The sequence below is a fragment of the Podarcis filfolensis genome (assembly GCF_964270895.1).
Source record: "Podarcis filfolensis genome assembly, chromosome: 3".
Taxonomy (NCBI): Eukaryota; Metazoa; Chordata; class Lepidosauria; order Squamata; family Lacertidae; genus Podarcis; species Podarcis filfolensis.
In genome coordinates, this window is record NC_139606.1 from 115,783,628 (window position 1) to 115,798,569 (window position 14,942).

General features: G+C 45.0%; 2 protein-coding genes across 2 annotated transcripts in view; one reads left to right on the forward strand and one right to left on the reverse strand.

Moving 5' to 3' along the window:
• Positions 1 to 14,942, reverse strand: part of LOC310758748 (uncharacterized protein) — a 299,601-nt gene that overhangs the window by 284,159 nt on the left and 500 nt on the right. The window lies entirely within an intron of this gene.
• The window catches only part of LOC310758750 (uncharacterized protein), a 135,211-nt gene that overhangs the window by 119,449 nt on the left and 820 nt on the right, over positions 1 to 14,942 (forward strand). The window lies entirely within an intron of this gene.

Genomic DNA, 14,942 nt, shown 5'->3' on the forward strand with positions numbered 1-14,942 from the left:
ACTTCCGTTTTGACTGGCACACTTCCGTTTTGAGTGCAACACTTCAGTTTTGATGGTTATGCTTCCGATTTGAGTGCCGCACTTCCGTTTGGAGTGTTACGCTGAGGTCTGGCTGTTTTTGCTATTTATTTTGTGTCTTGGTTTTTGCGGCTCTTTATGTTTTGTTTTTGTGACTGTGTGTAACCCAGTTCAGCTACTGATTGACTGATTGTGTGACTGCAGTAGATTGTTTATTGCTTTCATTTTATGGATCAACGGTCACGTTAGATAGTAAAATTCACGTTAAATTGCTGTTTTGGGGGTTGTTTTCAGAAGTTTGGAATGGATTAAACCATTTTGCATTACTTTCTATGGGAATGCGTGCCTTGGTTTTGGAACGCTTTGGTTTTGGAATGGACTTCCGGAACAAATTAAGTTTGAGAACCAAAGTACCACTGTACTGCAATTGCGGTTGCATCAGACTGCATTAAAGCAAATCTCCTAAACAACATTCTGCTTCCTTTCCATCCAGGCGCCGTGAATGTGGCAGCTGATTCTGTGAGATGACGGGGAATCTGTTAATTGATATGTAATGGGAAAAACCACACCCAAAGTACAGCACACGTTGTGATTGTTTGAGAAAGGATGTTCTTCAGATAAATCTCAAGAAGTTCTCCAAGATGAATAAATTGCCAAGGATGAGTTAAGAAGAAATGGGCCTGGATAGTTCAAATACTGACAATTGGAGGAAATACCTGTTTGCAGCATTTCCCACTCAGATGCACATATGTGTGTTTCAGCATCTTTTTGGCACGGCAACACTATAAGTAAAGAGAACCTCCTTGCTTCATCCAACTGTTGGGATACTGCCAGGGAGACAAAGGCCATCACTGCCTCCACGTCGACTCCGGACGTCCATCGATCTCCCGTAGATACAGTATCAATCAATTAGCGACATGAGCTCCAGAAATAGCTTGCCACATTCCAGAGCTGATGCACGCTCTATCAGCAGAGTTCGCACAGCAGGAGATGCACGCAGGAGAGCATATTTACAAGTTTATTCAGCGTTGGTCAGAACAAAGAAAAAAACATGACTGCCTGCTTCAATGTCTCAGGCAAAGAGGCATCGTGATTAATGAGCTGCCGAGATAAGAAGTCTTTTAAAGGCATAAAGGCTTACGGCTCAAGTGAATAGCTGAGATGGATCTTTTACAATCCTCAGACGCTGCTCCGCGTCCACCAAAGCTAAATGGCCACAACTATCAGACCTGGGCAAGGTACTGTGAGGGCCAGATGAGAAAGCTTGGAGTGTGGAATACCATTTCTGAGGACCCCCCAGCCCCTGTGACAGATGAATGGAGGGCACAGGATTCAAGAGCCATGGGGATAATTTTGCTCTCAGTAGCTCCTGAAGAGTTAATCACCCTGGCTGGCAAGGCCAGTGCCCGTGAGATGTGGGACGGGCTTAGAGCCTGTCATCTCCGACAAGAGGCTGGGTCTGTGTTGCTTTATTTCAGAAAGCTGCACAGGAAGCGTTTGGAGCCAGGGGAAGACCTTAGAGCCCACGTTTTACATTTGCAGCATCTCAGACAGGAATTGACTCAGAGAGGTTTCAATATGCCTGAGTCACTGTTTGCAATTCTCATCCTGGACTTCCTGGATGAAAGCTACCATGCCGTGGCAAGTCAGATGGCGACCCTCCCTGCGCAGGACCTCACTGCTACAAACGTCTTGGCGACTTTGCAAAACGAATATGATAGGAGAAATGCAGCTGAGTCGGCTTGTGCGCTTCAGGGGGAGCAATGTGGGACAGCATTCCAGCCTCCAGGGGGAGCCAAAGCGTTGGCAGCTGTGAAGTGCTGGAACTGTGGGACCCAAGGTCACACTCAGAAGTTTTGTCCAAAGACTGGAAATAAACAAAGAAATAAGCCAGCAGATGGCCAGAGGCAGAGGGGGGGGAGGAAAGCCCAAGCCAGGGAAAAACAAGGCTTTGTTTGCTGGCACTGCTTCTCCAAAAGCCGAAGGCAAGTTTGATGGCCAGGAGCAGGGAGGCAAGCAGCAAAAGCCCACGCCGGTGGAAAACAAGGTTTTGCTTGCTGGAAAAGCTGCTCCAAAGGCCAAGGCCAGATTTATTGTAGATTCTGGATGCACCCGCCATTTGGCAAAAGATAAGCATCTGTTTATCTCCTTCACACCTCAAGATGGAGAGATCCACCAGGCAGATGGAAAGATGTTGCGAATCGCAGGAGAAGGGACTGTGAGACTGGCAAGTCTGCACACAACCATCAAAGATGTACTTTATGTTCCAGGTGCTGCAGACAATTTGCTCAGTGTCCCACAGCTGACTGGGCGTGGCTTTGAGATTTCCTTCAAGAGGAACGTCTGTGTCATCGGGAAAGGCAAAGAGGACATTTTGCATGCAAAGTTTATGGATGGCTTATTCTGTATAACTTATGATGACAATGGTGTTGCTGTGTCTAATGTTGATTCTTGTTGTGTTGCACAAACTAACAAAGTTCTTCATGCAGGATGCATTCATGAAGCACATCGAAGATTTTGTCACATGTCTTGGCAGGCGCTGGCCAAGATGCCTGAGTTGGTTCAGGGTTTGAACATCAAACCCTGTAAGTTTCACATGAAATGTGTATCTTGTGCAGAGAACAAGGTGAAGGTTGCTCCAAAAGGCAAGGAGTCTAGCAGGCAGGCTTCCAAACCCTACCAGCTAGTCCACGCAGACCTGGTTGGTCCACTTACGCCCTCTTTGGGTGGAACAAGGTACTTCATGGTTCTAATTGATTCTTTATCCAGGTACACTCATGTGTTTATGCTCGAGCAGAAATCGCAAGCATTTCCTAGGTTCAAGGCATTCTGTGCTTGGCTGGAGAATGTTCACAGTAGACGTATCGGCTGTCTCTTTACTGATCGAGGCGGGGAATTCACTTCTCAGCAGTTTGAAGCTTTCCTGACTGAGAAGGGGATCCAGCATGACTTGTCAATGCCTAGATCGCCATGGATGAATGGACTTGCGGAGCGAGCAAATCAGACTTTGCTTCAAGGCCTGAAAACCTTGTTGAATGCTGCCAATCTCCCTGAGAAGTTTTTGGGGGAGGCTCTGTCCACGTTTGTTTACACTTATAATCGCAGATTGTCATCACCTATTGGTTGTACTCCCTATGACAAGATGCTTGGTAAGAAACCTTACATCAAACACATGAGAATCTTTGGTTCTCACATGTGGGTACACACCCCACAAAGCAACAAGCTTGGGAAGCGTGGGACACATGGTTTGTTCATGGGGTACGAAAAAGGTGCATACAGAGTATGGATGACTGATTCTAAGTCCATTAAGTTCACAAAGAGTGTTGAGTACAATCCTAAGTGGGGGGGAAATGTGGGAATTTTCCAGAGTTACCCAGAGGAGGATGAAGGTGATGTGAAAAAAGCAGATGGTGTTGAGGCAGAAGAGGAAGCTGAGGATGAGGATGATGATGATGATCAGAGTTCGGATTCCAGTTCAGTGGGCGGCGCTGCTGCTGGTGTCAGCAACAGTGATGACACAGCAGACTACAAGAGGGCAAAGGCCTCAGTCAGACCATCTGATGCGTCTGACAATGAACTGGAAGAACCACTGTTCACCATTGGTCACTTTTCTCCTAAGAAGGAGGAGATGAGTCCAGAAGACGTGCGTCTAGTACGCAGATCTGAAAGAGCGACGAAGGGCAAACCTCCAAAGAGATTTGCTGATGAGTTTGCTAAGACAGCAACTGCTGTTCTTAGTGGCTCAGAGAAGGTGTGGGAACCTTCAAGCTTCAAAGAGGTTCAGGAGTTAACCTCTAAAGATGCTGAGCCTTGGCTTAATGCCATGAAGGCTGAAGTTGATTCCTTGAATAGGAACCAAACTTGGGAGCTAGTCCCAGTAGTCCCGGGAATGAGACTGGTTGGCAGCAAATGGGTCTTCAAGGCCAAGACAGACCAGAATGGCAAGGTTGTCAGACACAAAGCCAGATTGGTTGCCAGAGGTTTTTCACAGGTACCAGGACAGGATTACCACGAGACCTACTCAGCCACCGTCAAATATGAGAGCATTCGACTAATGCTCAAGATTGCTGCAGAGGAGAAACTGCATGTTTCCCATCATGACATTAATACAGCTTTTTTGTACGGGGTTTTGGGGGAGGAGCTGTTTATGCTTCCACCTGATGGAATGCAGATACAGAAGGGAATGGTCTGTAAACTGCGGAAATCCTTATACGGTCTCAAGCAGAGTGCCAGGTGTTGGAACACAAAACTCACTGAGACGTTGCTTTCTCTAGGTTTTCACCAGGGCAAAGCTGATCCATGTGTGTTTGTCAAGGAGGAGGGGCAAAACAAACTGTATTGTTTATGTTTTGTTGATGATCTTCTGATGTTTTGGAAGAATCAGGCTTTGTACCAAAGCACCCTAGCTCAGCTGAAGGAGCACTTTGACATGAAGGATCTTGGTGAGGTATCCAACTATCTTTCTCTGCAGGTGGAGAGGGACCAAGCAGGTAATTTTCTGGTACACCAAACACAGAAAATTGCTGATGTATTAACCAGGTTGAATTTGGTTGATGCAAACCCAGCAGACACACCGATGGTGACAGGTTACCAGGTAGATAGTACTGCTGAAGCGTTTTCTGACACTATGCTGTACAGATGCATTCCAGGCAAGTTGAATTTCATTGCTAGATGCTCAAGACCTGACATAGCTGTAAGCACTAACCTGCTTAGCAGACATGCTAACAATCCTACTGTTCAGGATTGGAAAGCTCTGAAGCGCATAGCCCGCTATTTGAAAGGGACTTTGCACTACAGGCTGAGGTTCACCAGTCAGAAGACTGGAGGTCTTGAAATCTTTGCAGATGCTAGTTTTCGAAGTGACACCACGGATGGTAAAAGCACTTCTGGAGTATGCTACATGTACAACCACTGTCTGTTTGACTGGTTGTGCAAGAAGCAGGCGACAGTAAGCCTAAGTTCCTGTGAAGCAGAACTCAATGCTCTGTCATTTTCACTCATGGATTGTGAATGGTTGATGCAACTGTTTAAGGACATCAGAGTTTCTAGCCCAGCAAGTTTCGTTGTTAAAGAATGCCCAAAGTTGCCACCTCAGGACCCCATGAGTATAGCCAATGAAGAGATGGTGCCCACTGGGCAAATGGGTGCGCCTTACCCCCTCCTCACCTTGCTGGGAGTCAGGAAAGACCATAGCCATCACAGTTGGGTGTGAGCTGATCAAGACACATTGGCAACACTACTGGGGAGATTCCAGAAAATACCATTCTCAGAGAGGGTGCAAATGGCAAGGTATTTCTGAAGCTCAGAACAGCTGTATTTCTGATTAGCAGATGTTGAAAACAAAGGGGAAACTTCAGTAGAATGGAATCAAGTCTGACTCAGTCGCCAGTTATGTGGGTGTGGGTGCATTATCTGCTAATTTTTCTCGCCCGGGAGAGTTGTATGTGAACTATTAGGAGGAACTTGCCAATTCCCAGCAAATAAAAAATGTGCCATTGTAGAAATTCCCGGGGTCTTCTGTGGCAGGAACGAAACCTGCTGCTGGGGTAAGTGATATCCATTGAGTTGTTTTCTTTTCGTAAAAGAGATAAATATGCAGTAAATAAATAGATATAGAAAGGTAAAGGTAAAAGACCACTGACAATTAAGTCCAGTCGTGAACAACTCTGGGATTGGGCGCTCAGCTCGCTTTACTGGCCGAGGGAGCACTCGTCTGTCTGCAGACAGTATTTCCAGGTCATGTGGCCAGCATGACTAAGCCGATTCTGGCAAAACCAGAGCAGCACAGAAACGCTGTTTACCTTCCTGCTGCAGCAGTACCTATTTCTCTACTTGCACTTTGACATGCTTTTGAACTGCTAGGTTGGCAGAAGCTGGGACCGAGCAAAGGGAGCTCACCCCATCGTGGGGATTCGAAGCGCGACCTTCCGATCAGCAAGCCCAAGAAGCTCGGTGGTTTACACCACAGCACGTCCCGCATCCCCATATATAAACAAGATCCCTCCCAAATCAAGCATTCTATGTAAAATTGATGATGTCAGTCAAATCAGGACTTCCCATGCCTGACAAACCAAATCTGAAAAACTCCACCATGAGCTCTCCAGCTGGCCTCAGGTAAACCAGGCTTTCACACTCAGCCTCGATCTCCCCATCGGTATCATGGGATATAATAATACTGACTTGCTGTTACGGAAGGCTTTGGATATTTATTTACTCATTGGAGCTCAAGGTGCCTTCTGTGGTTTTTCCTAATTTAATCCTCACAACAACCCTGCGAGGCCCAAGGCCACTCTGTGAGCCTCATGATGAGGCTGGATTTGAAGGCTGGTCTCCCATTTCCTGGTCCAGGACCTCAGGCTCTCATACTTGGAAGTGCTATTCCAATGCTCATAACAAAACATCAGTCAAATGAATGTTTCTGTTTTGCATAAGAAGTCCTTTCAAATAATTTTAATTCCCTCTCTTTTGCACAGCTCCATTGTGTAGGATTTTGCCAATCCCCAATCACTGAGAACTGTACCTTTGGAGAGGTTCCAAACGTCTCCTGTGGTCCTAATGCACGCTGCTGTAGAGGTAAGTGATACCCATGACTTGGTGGTCCCACTCGTGCAAATGTTTGCTCATTTTTAATCCTGTTTTCCTGATCTACACTCTACATCTTCACTGGAGAAAGCAGGGCTTTGCTTGTGCTAAAGGAAAGAATCACCGATCAGTTTCTGTATCAGAGTAGCTGATAGTAGGCTCAGGGCATATTAATTCTATTTTAGAATTAAAAAGTTGGATTCAGTTTTGATGCAGCACTTCTAGGTTCTGCATCTTCTTTTAAGCATCAGAGCCTAATGGTTTTCATCTGTGCACAGGGAATTTTGATGCCACAGATGTTCATATGGGTGCAAACTGTGCAAGCTGCACTACCCATGGGCAATGAAAACTGGCGGCACGGATCTAAGTGTCTTATCTAAGTCTGATCTGAGAGCCAGTGTGGTGTAGTGGTTAAGAGCGGTAGCCTCTTAATCTGGGGAACCAGGTTCGCGTCTCCGCTCCTCCACAAGCAGCTGCTGGGTGACCTTGGGCTAGTCACACTTCTTTGAAGTCTCTCAGCCCATTCACCTCACAGAGTGTTTGTTGTGGGGGAGGAAGGGAAAGGAGAATGTTAGCTGCTTTGAGACTCCTGAAGGGGAGTGAAAGGCGGGATATCAAATCCAAACTCCTCCTCCTCCTCCTCCTCCTCCTCTTCTTCTTCTTTTTCTTCTTCTTCTTCTTCTAACTCTCCAAAAATCTTAAGACAGCGCTGAGTAAGTGAGGATGAGCCAGCAGTCTGCTGCTGCTGAAGGAACACAAATATGATTTGGCAACAAAGATTCCCACTTCATTCTGCACTCACCAGAACTCACCTGAAGTACAAAAATAATGTTGACCGGAGCATCAGTCAAATCAGGACTTCCCATGCCTGACAATCCAAGTCTGTGAGACTCCACCATGAGCTCACCAGGTGGCCTATGTATAACCATACTTTCACTCTCAGCCTCGATCTCCCCATCGGCATTATGGGACATAAGAATACTGATTTGCTGTTACAGAAGGGCTTTGAATATTTTTTCATTGCATTTATATCCCAGGTTCTTCTCATTGGAGCTCAAAGTGGCTTCTATGGTTCTTCTTAATTGAATCACAACAACCCTGAAAGGCAGATTAGGCTCAGAGTGAGTGACTGGCCCAAGGCCACCCAGGGAGTCTCATGATGAGGCTGGATTTGAAGGCTGGTTTCCCATTTCCTGGTCCAGGACCTCAGGCTTTCATACTTGAAAGTGCTATTCCAAAGCTCAAAACCAAACGCCCGTAAATTAACGTTTCTGTATTGCCCAAGGAGTTCTCTCAAATAATGAAAATCTACTCCCCTCTCTTTTGCACAGATGAACCTCCATTGTGTACAATCTTGAGAGGATTTTGCCAGGTCACAAGAACTGCGAACTGTCCCTTTGGAGAGATTAGAAACGTCTGTGGTCCTAATGCACGCTGCTGTAGGAGTAAGTGATACCCATGAATTGGTCCCACTCACGTGTGAATGTTTGCTCATTTTTAATCCCGATTTCCTGATCTACAGGGCTTTGTTTGTGCTAAAGGAAATAGTGATCAATCACTTTATAAATCAGGACATATTAACCCTATTTTTAGATGTCTAAATTTGGATTCAGTGCTGATGCAGCACTTCAAGGTTCTGCATATTCTTTTAAGCATTAGAGCCTCAAGATTTGCCTCTGTGCACAGGGAATTTTGATACCACAGATGTTCATATGGGTGCAAACTGTGCAGGCTGCACTTTCCAGGGGCAGTAAAAACTGGCGGCTCTTATCTAAGTTTCCAAAATGTTAAGACAACCCTCAGTAAATGAGGATGAGCCTGCAGTCTGCTGCTGCTGAAAGCACGCATATGTGATTTGGCAACAAAGAGTCCCACTTCATTCTGCACTCACCAGACCTCACCTGAAGTACCAAAATACATCACAATATCCAGTAGAACTGGAGCTAGAAACCTCATGGTCCCTAAGGACCTGAACCAGGGGAGGAATTCTTGAATGCCAACAATGGTGATAGTTACAGGTAGGTAGCTGTGTTGGTCTGCCGTAGTCAAAACAAAATAAAAAAATTCCTTCCAGTAGCACCTTAGAGACCAACTAAGTTTGTTATTGGTATGAGATTTCGTGTGCATGCACACTTCTTCAGATCCACACAATGGTGATCGTTCATTCTGAATCTTAGAAATACTGGAGAAATGAATTGAGAAGCAACTGCAATCTGAGGCTGGAGATGAGAAATAATTTAATAGATCTATGCTAGCCTGTGAGGGAGTCCTCAAAGTCAGTGGCTGCCAGTGGCCCATCCTGACATCCAGGATGGGTCAGGGGATGTCGGCATTGATCTTGCAAATTCCTCTGTGAGCTCTTCCGGGGCTGGGCCTGCATGTCCTCTTCCTTTCTGCTACAGATTCCTTAAATGTTCCATTGAGTCCTTCCAACGCTACAATTCTATGATCCTCCCTCATCTCCTGAAGGTGAGCAATCTGACTCCAGGCTCCTGAAAGTGCAATCGATTACAGATTTCCTTCTTTCTTTTATTCAGGACGATAATAAATGTAAGAGGAAAATGGGGGTTCTGCCAGGAGGAACTCACCAAACGCTGCCCGCCTGGTCTAACTCTTCCTGCTTACTGTGGCTTCAATGCACAATGCTGTGCCCTTGAATGACATCAGTGAGCAGCCCACATCCATGGTTGAGAATGTCTGATGGCTACACTGATTCTTCTGGATCTTTGCTTGTGGAAGTGGGCCTGATCAATCCATTTGTGAAGCAAGCAATGAAGCAAAGATCAGTCTGTTCAGATGATCATCTAATTAAACACATATTAACCTGCAAATTCAAAATTGTATTTTTTTTCATTTTTTAAAAAAAGCATCTATGACTAAATATGACCCCCCTCCTGTGGAAGTGCATCATATCTGCCCAAGAGCCCTCTTGACTGAAGTTCTCATCCCCGAGTCCCAGGAGGAGATAACTGCAGCCATTGCTTTTCATGCACCCAGGGAGAGCTTGGGTTTCTCATCCAGTTGGTTATTGTGAACACGGGTGGGATAGGCTGAACTCAACCCAGACTGGAGCCATGACCTAAATGGAGCTGATTATTCAGGAGCCACTGCCTTGTGGGTGCCCATAGGTCACTGGGAGTGGTATTTAATGCTGCTGAATGCACATCAGGTTTATTGATTTCTATGGGTGTACTCTTAATGGGACTCGGAATTTTCTGAAGGGGTGTTTTCTGGAATTTTGAGAATGAAAGAAGGAACTCAGGGAGGTGCCAGGGAGGAGGTGGGACTGAAGAGTTGGGAAGGGTGATTGCTGCCTAGTGATCAAGATCCCAGATTCAATCATTGATCTGGGTCTTTCTTTTCAACTTTAATTTACATACATTAATTCATAACATAGCCAAGTATAAAATAAAATAGAAGCAGAAAAGAAAATTTAAAGTTCAACACATAGGAACACATATCCATGCCACTTTCAATTTATTTGTTTAGACATTTCTATCCCACCGTTCCCCAAAGAATTCAAGGCAATGTACATCGTTTTCTCCCATGAGTCCATGTCTCCCAGGTTTTGAGCAATACCACGCTTGTGCCCTTAGTTCCTTTGTCACCACTACCTAAAAGGCCCTCTGCCTGCTTCCCTGTAACCTTGCCTCTCCTAATGAAGGAACCGCTGTTTATGTTAGGAAACCAGGTTGGGGGAGCGGGCAAGAATAAACGCAGAATAAACCAGGGCTTGTGGGAATTGCAGTTTATACTGCTGGGAATTGTAGTCCAACAACAATCGGAGGGTCAGTAGTCCGCTATGCCTGACGTCAAGATGACTAGAAATGGAAATTGCTTATCCATCAACAGTCCTGATTCAACTGCGACATCCCAGGTTTACAGAAGCTATTCTAGCTTCTGATTGGATGTCCCGTTTTTGGTGCTCAGCTCCTTTGAAAGTTCAGCACCCAGACGAATGTCTTTGGTTGAAAAAAGGTGGCTGTGCTGTAGCCCATGGAGGTGGAGGAGGGGGATCTATTACCGTATTTTTCGTCCCATAGGATGCTAGGATGCTCCGTCCCATAGGATGCACCTAGTTTTATGGGGGGGGAAATAAAGGAAAAAATTTTTTCCTTTATTTCCCCCCCCAAAACCAGGTCAGGGAAACCGAACCAGGTCGAGGAACAGCGGGATGGCGGCACTGTGCCTCCCTGCTGTCCCCTGAGCTTGTGGGGCTGGCCAATGTCTGCCCGGCACGTGGGGTGCTCTGCTTCAGGGTGCACTTCGCGCCGGGCGGCAGGCTGCTATCCGCAGCCTAGACAGCCCTGCGGGAACCCCCGCAGGGTTGCCTAGGCTGCGGATGTGTTCCCTAAGCGCCGGGCGCTCTGCTTCCACGCGCCCGGCGCTCCGGGAAGCAGGCTACTATCCACAGCCCTGCGGGAACTCCCGCAGGGCTGCCTAGGCTGCGGATGTCTTCCTGAAGCCTGGAGAGCGAGAGGGGTTGGTGCGCACCGACCCCTCTCGCTCTCCAAGCTTCAGTGAAAGCCTGCATTCGCCCCATAGGATGCACCCAGATTTGCCCTTCATTTATGGAGGGGGAAAAGTGTGTCCTATAGGGCAAAAAATACGGTACATTCAAATCTCTTTAACTCAGGTAAATATGCTCTGAGTGTATTATCAGCTACTCTGATATATAAAGTGATTGATCGCTATTTCCTTTAGCAGGAGCAAAGTCCTTCTTCTGCTTACTCCAGTGAAGATGTAGAGTGTAGATCAGAAAATCACAATGAAGAAAAAAGCACTAATTAAAAGCATTATTTATTCTGAAAAAACCATCTGAAAAAGCCACATTTCTCATGAAGATGCTCGAAGGCTTATCTACTCCAACCTCTGCAATGCAGGAATCTCAGCTAAAGCATCCATGACACGTGACCATCCAACCTCTGCTTATAAACCTCCAAATAAGGAAAGTGCACAGGCGCCCAGGAAAGATGCAAGCAGTGCAGGAAAGATGGACCTCCTAATGGACCGCTCCACCAGACTGCCTCTTGGGGAGAGATAGCAAGTAGGGCTCATGGCATCTGGTTTTGCTGGAGGTCAAGCTAACTCAGGCACCTCCTGGCCCTGAACTGGGTCAGCTGGCCATGATTGTCTAGAAATTGGTAAGGAGTTCAGGTTTTTGTTTTCCTCTTCCCTTCCTGTCCTTTTCCGCTTGTGTGCCATTTTTGGCTTTTTGTTTTTTAAATTGTACATAAGCCACTCTGGGAACCTTTTGACTGAAAAGCAGAGTACAACTGATCAAAACAATTTAAACAATGTTTCTGCTAACAGTTGTCTCCTTAATCTTCTTGGTGGTTTCTTTGTTTTTGTTAATTCTTACATTTCTTGTTCTTGCTTGTGTTTATAAACTTATGAATGATGGGATGAAGTCATTGATTTATGTGGGTGTTTGTGTGGGAAGCCTATAATGGTATGGCAACTGCAGTCGAACTGAACAAAGAGGTTGCATCAAACTGCATTACAGCCGAGCTCTTACCCGAAATTCCACTTCCTTTCTATCCAGGCTCCGTGAAGCTGGCAACAGCTTTTGTGAGATGACAGGAAATCTGTTAACTGATATGGAAAGAAAACAGCAGGAGAAAGGCTGTTCTGCAGGTAAATATTAGGAAGTTCTCCAAGATGAATAAATTGCATAGGATGAGTTAAGAGAGAAGGGTTGGGAAGCTGAGAGTTGCATGAAATACCTGTTTGTAGCCTGGAGCACAGGACAGATTGTCAACATATATGAAAGGTGATTGTGTGGGTAAATCTTAGGATGATGTGCAAGCTAAATAAATGGCCTAGGATGAGTTAAGAGAAAGGAGCCTGGAGGGTTCAGATGCTATGCTGACAGTTACCGGATTTGGCACAGCAACTCCTCAAATTGTGTAGCTTTGGAGCCACGTCTCAGCCTTTCTGAACTCATAATAGCTTAAGAATGTCAAGGTCAGTCTCACAGTCTGGCACAATAAAGGAGAAAAACAAGTTCCCTCCCCCAAATCCCACGACAGCCATCCCAGTTGCTATGCTGACAGTTACCGGATTTGGCACTGCAACACTATAAGTAGAGAGAACCTCCTTGTTCCATCCAAACTCCACTTCCTTCTGCCTTAGAGTGCCTTCCCTTTGGCAGAGATATCAGAGGAAACTGCTGCCATGAGGTTTCTCTACCTGAGCTTAACTCTGGTCTTCATCCTCTTCCACGTTGTTGCAGGTAAGAGGGCACAGGAAGGGAGTAGCTCCCTATCATATCTGTCTGCTTAAAAGGGGGTGGAGGAGGAGGAAAGTATTTAACAATATGTTTAATACAGTGGTGCCTCGCAAGACGAATGCCTCACAAGACGAAAAACGCACATGACGAAAGGGTTTTTTGGTTTTTGTGCTGCTTCGCAAGACGATTTTCCCTATGGGCTTGCTTCGCAAGACGAAAACGTCTTGCGAGTTTGTTCGCTTTTTTCTTAAAGCCGCTTGAAGAGGCGCAGTTGCGACGGACCGTGCTTCGCAAGACAAAAAACATCGCAAGACGAAAAGACTCGCGGAACGAATTAACTTCGTCTTGCGAGGCACCACTGTATTGAAATTGAATACATGGCTTTTGCAAAAGCAGAAATGTTCAGGATACAGACTGAGCCACAAGGCAGGTTCCATGGTGGTCATTTATATTGCTGTGAATTTGGAAAAGTTAGTGTCCATGATCCCCAAGTACTTTCTAATTCCAGAGGTCCTGGATCTATGAAGAGTAAAAATCTGATGAAGGATTTCATATGAAGTTTCATATGAAGTTTCATAGCCAATGAAGAGATTGTTTCCCCTGGCCAAATGGGTGGGCCTTACCCCCTCCTCACCTGGCTGGTAGCTGAGAAAGACTATAGCCAGCACATTTGGGTGTGAGCTGAGCAAGAGACATTGGCAACCCTACTGGGGAGATTCCAGAAAATACCATTCTCAGACAGGGCACAAATGGCAAGGTATTTCTGAAGCTCAGAACAGCTGTAATTCAGAACAGCTGTAATTGGCAATAAGTGGTAATTAGCAACAAAAGTTAACAAGAATATGTAAAAAATGAACTGATAAATGGACGAAAATATTGAGTTATAATATGCTATGATATAGAGTTAAGATAAATGAAAAAGGGTAAGAATTTGCTGAATTGATTATGTAAATGGGAACACAAAAGGGGGAGGTGTGAGGAGGTCAAGGAAACAAGCATATGAACTTAAAGATATCAAAAAATGGATTTGTTTTTTAATTTTTTCCTAACTATTTTTTTTTTGTATTTTGTATTTTGTTTCTTGTTTGTTTTTCTATGAATTTTTGTATTTTTCTTTGTTTCCTTTTCTCATTTTTTATCTTTCTCTGTGGTTTTTTCATTCTGTAAATCTCTGTTTTTTGTAAAATCCTAATAAATATTTAAAAAAAAAGTAATTCTGATTAGCAGATGTTGAACGCAAAGGAATGAAGGCTGTAAAATGGAATGAAGGCTGACATAGTTGCCAGTTATGTGGTTCTGTGGGTGCATTATCTGCTCATTTTTCACTCCTTGCATTAACAACCTGCAAGATATAGGCTTGTCGGCTGTGCAGAAAAGATCCCAGGAGCAGTAATAATCATCATAATTTTATGATTTATACGCCACCCAAGTGGCTGGGTGCAGCTGAGTGTCCGCACCCTTACAAGGTTCAGGAATCAGCTGGAGTTTTTTTAGTGAAGGAGGACCAATCTGACCCTTGCTAATGTTGGCCAATGAAACAGTAGTTAGCAGGTTGAGAGGCAGCAGAAGCCTGTAAAAGTTGGTCATCCCATTAAATACGCATGGTTCTAGATTGGGAAAAAGTGGTTGGAAACCCCTTTGCCCCCTTTAAAAGAATTTATTTCCCTTCTCTTTTACACAGGGCAACTTTTATGTGAACTATTTGGAGGATCTTGCCAATTCCCAGCAACTACAAACTGTACCTATGTAGAAATCCCATGGGTCCTCTGTGGCACCAACAGAATCTGCTGCAGGGGTAAGTGATATCCATTGAGTTCTTTTGTTTTGCAAAAGAGATAAAAATGCAGTAAATATATATATAAACAAGATCTCTCCCAAATCAACCAATCTATGAAAAAATGATTATGTTGACCAGAGCATCAGTCATATCAGGATTTCCCATGCCTGACAATCCAAATCTGTAAAACTTTACCACGAGCTCACCAGCTGGCCTCGGGTAAGCCACACTCTCACTTTCAGCCTCGATCTCCCCATCGGTATCATAGGAAATAATAATACTGATTTGCTGTTACAGAAGGCTTTGGAAATTTATTTATGAATGACATTTATA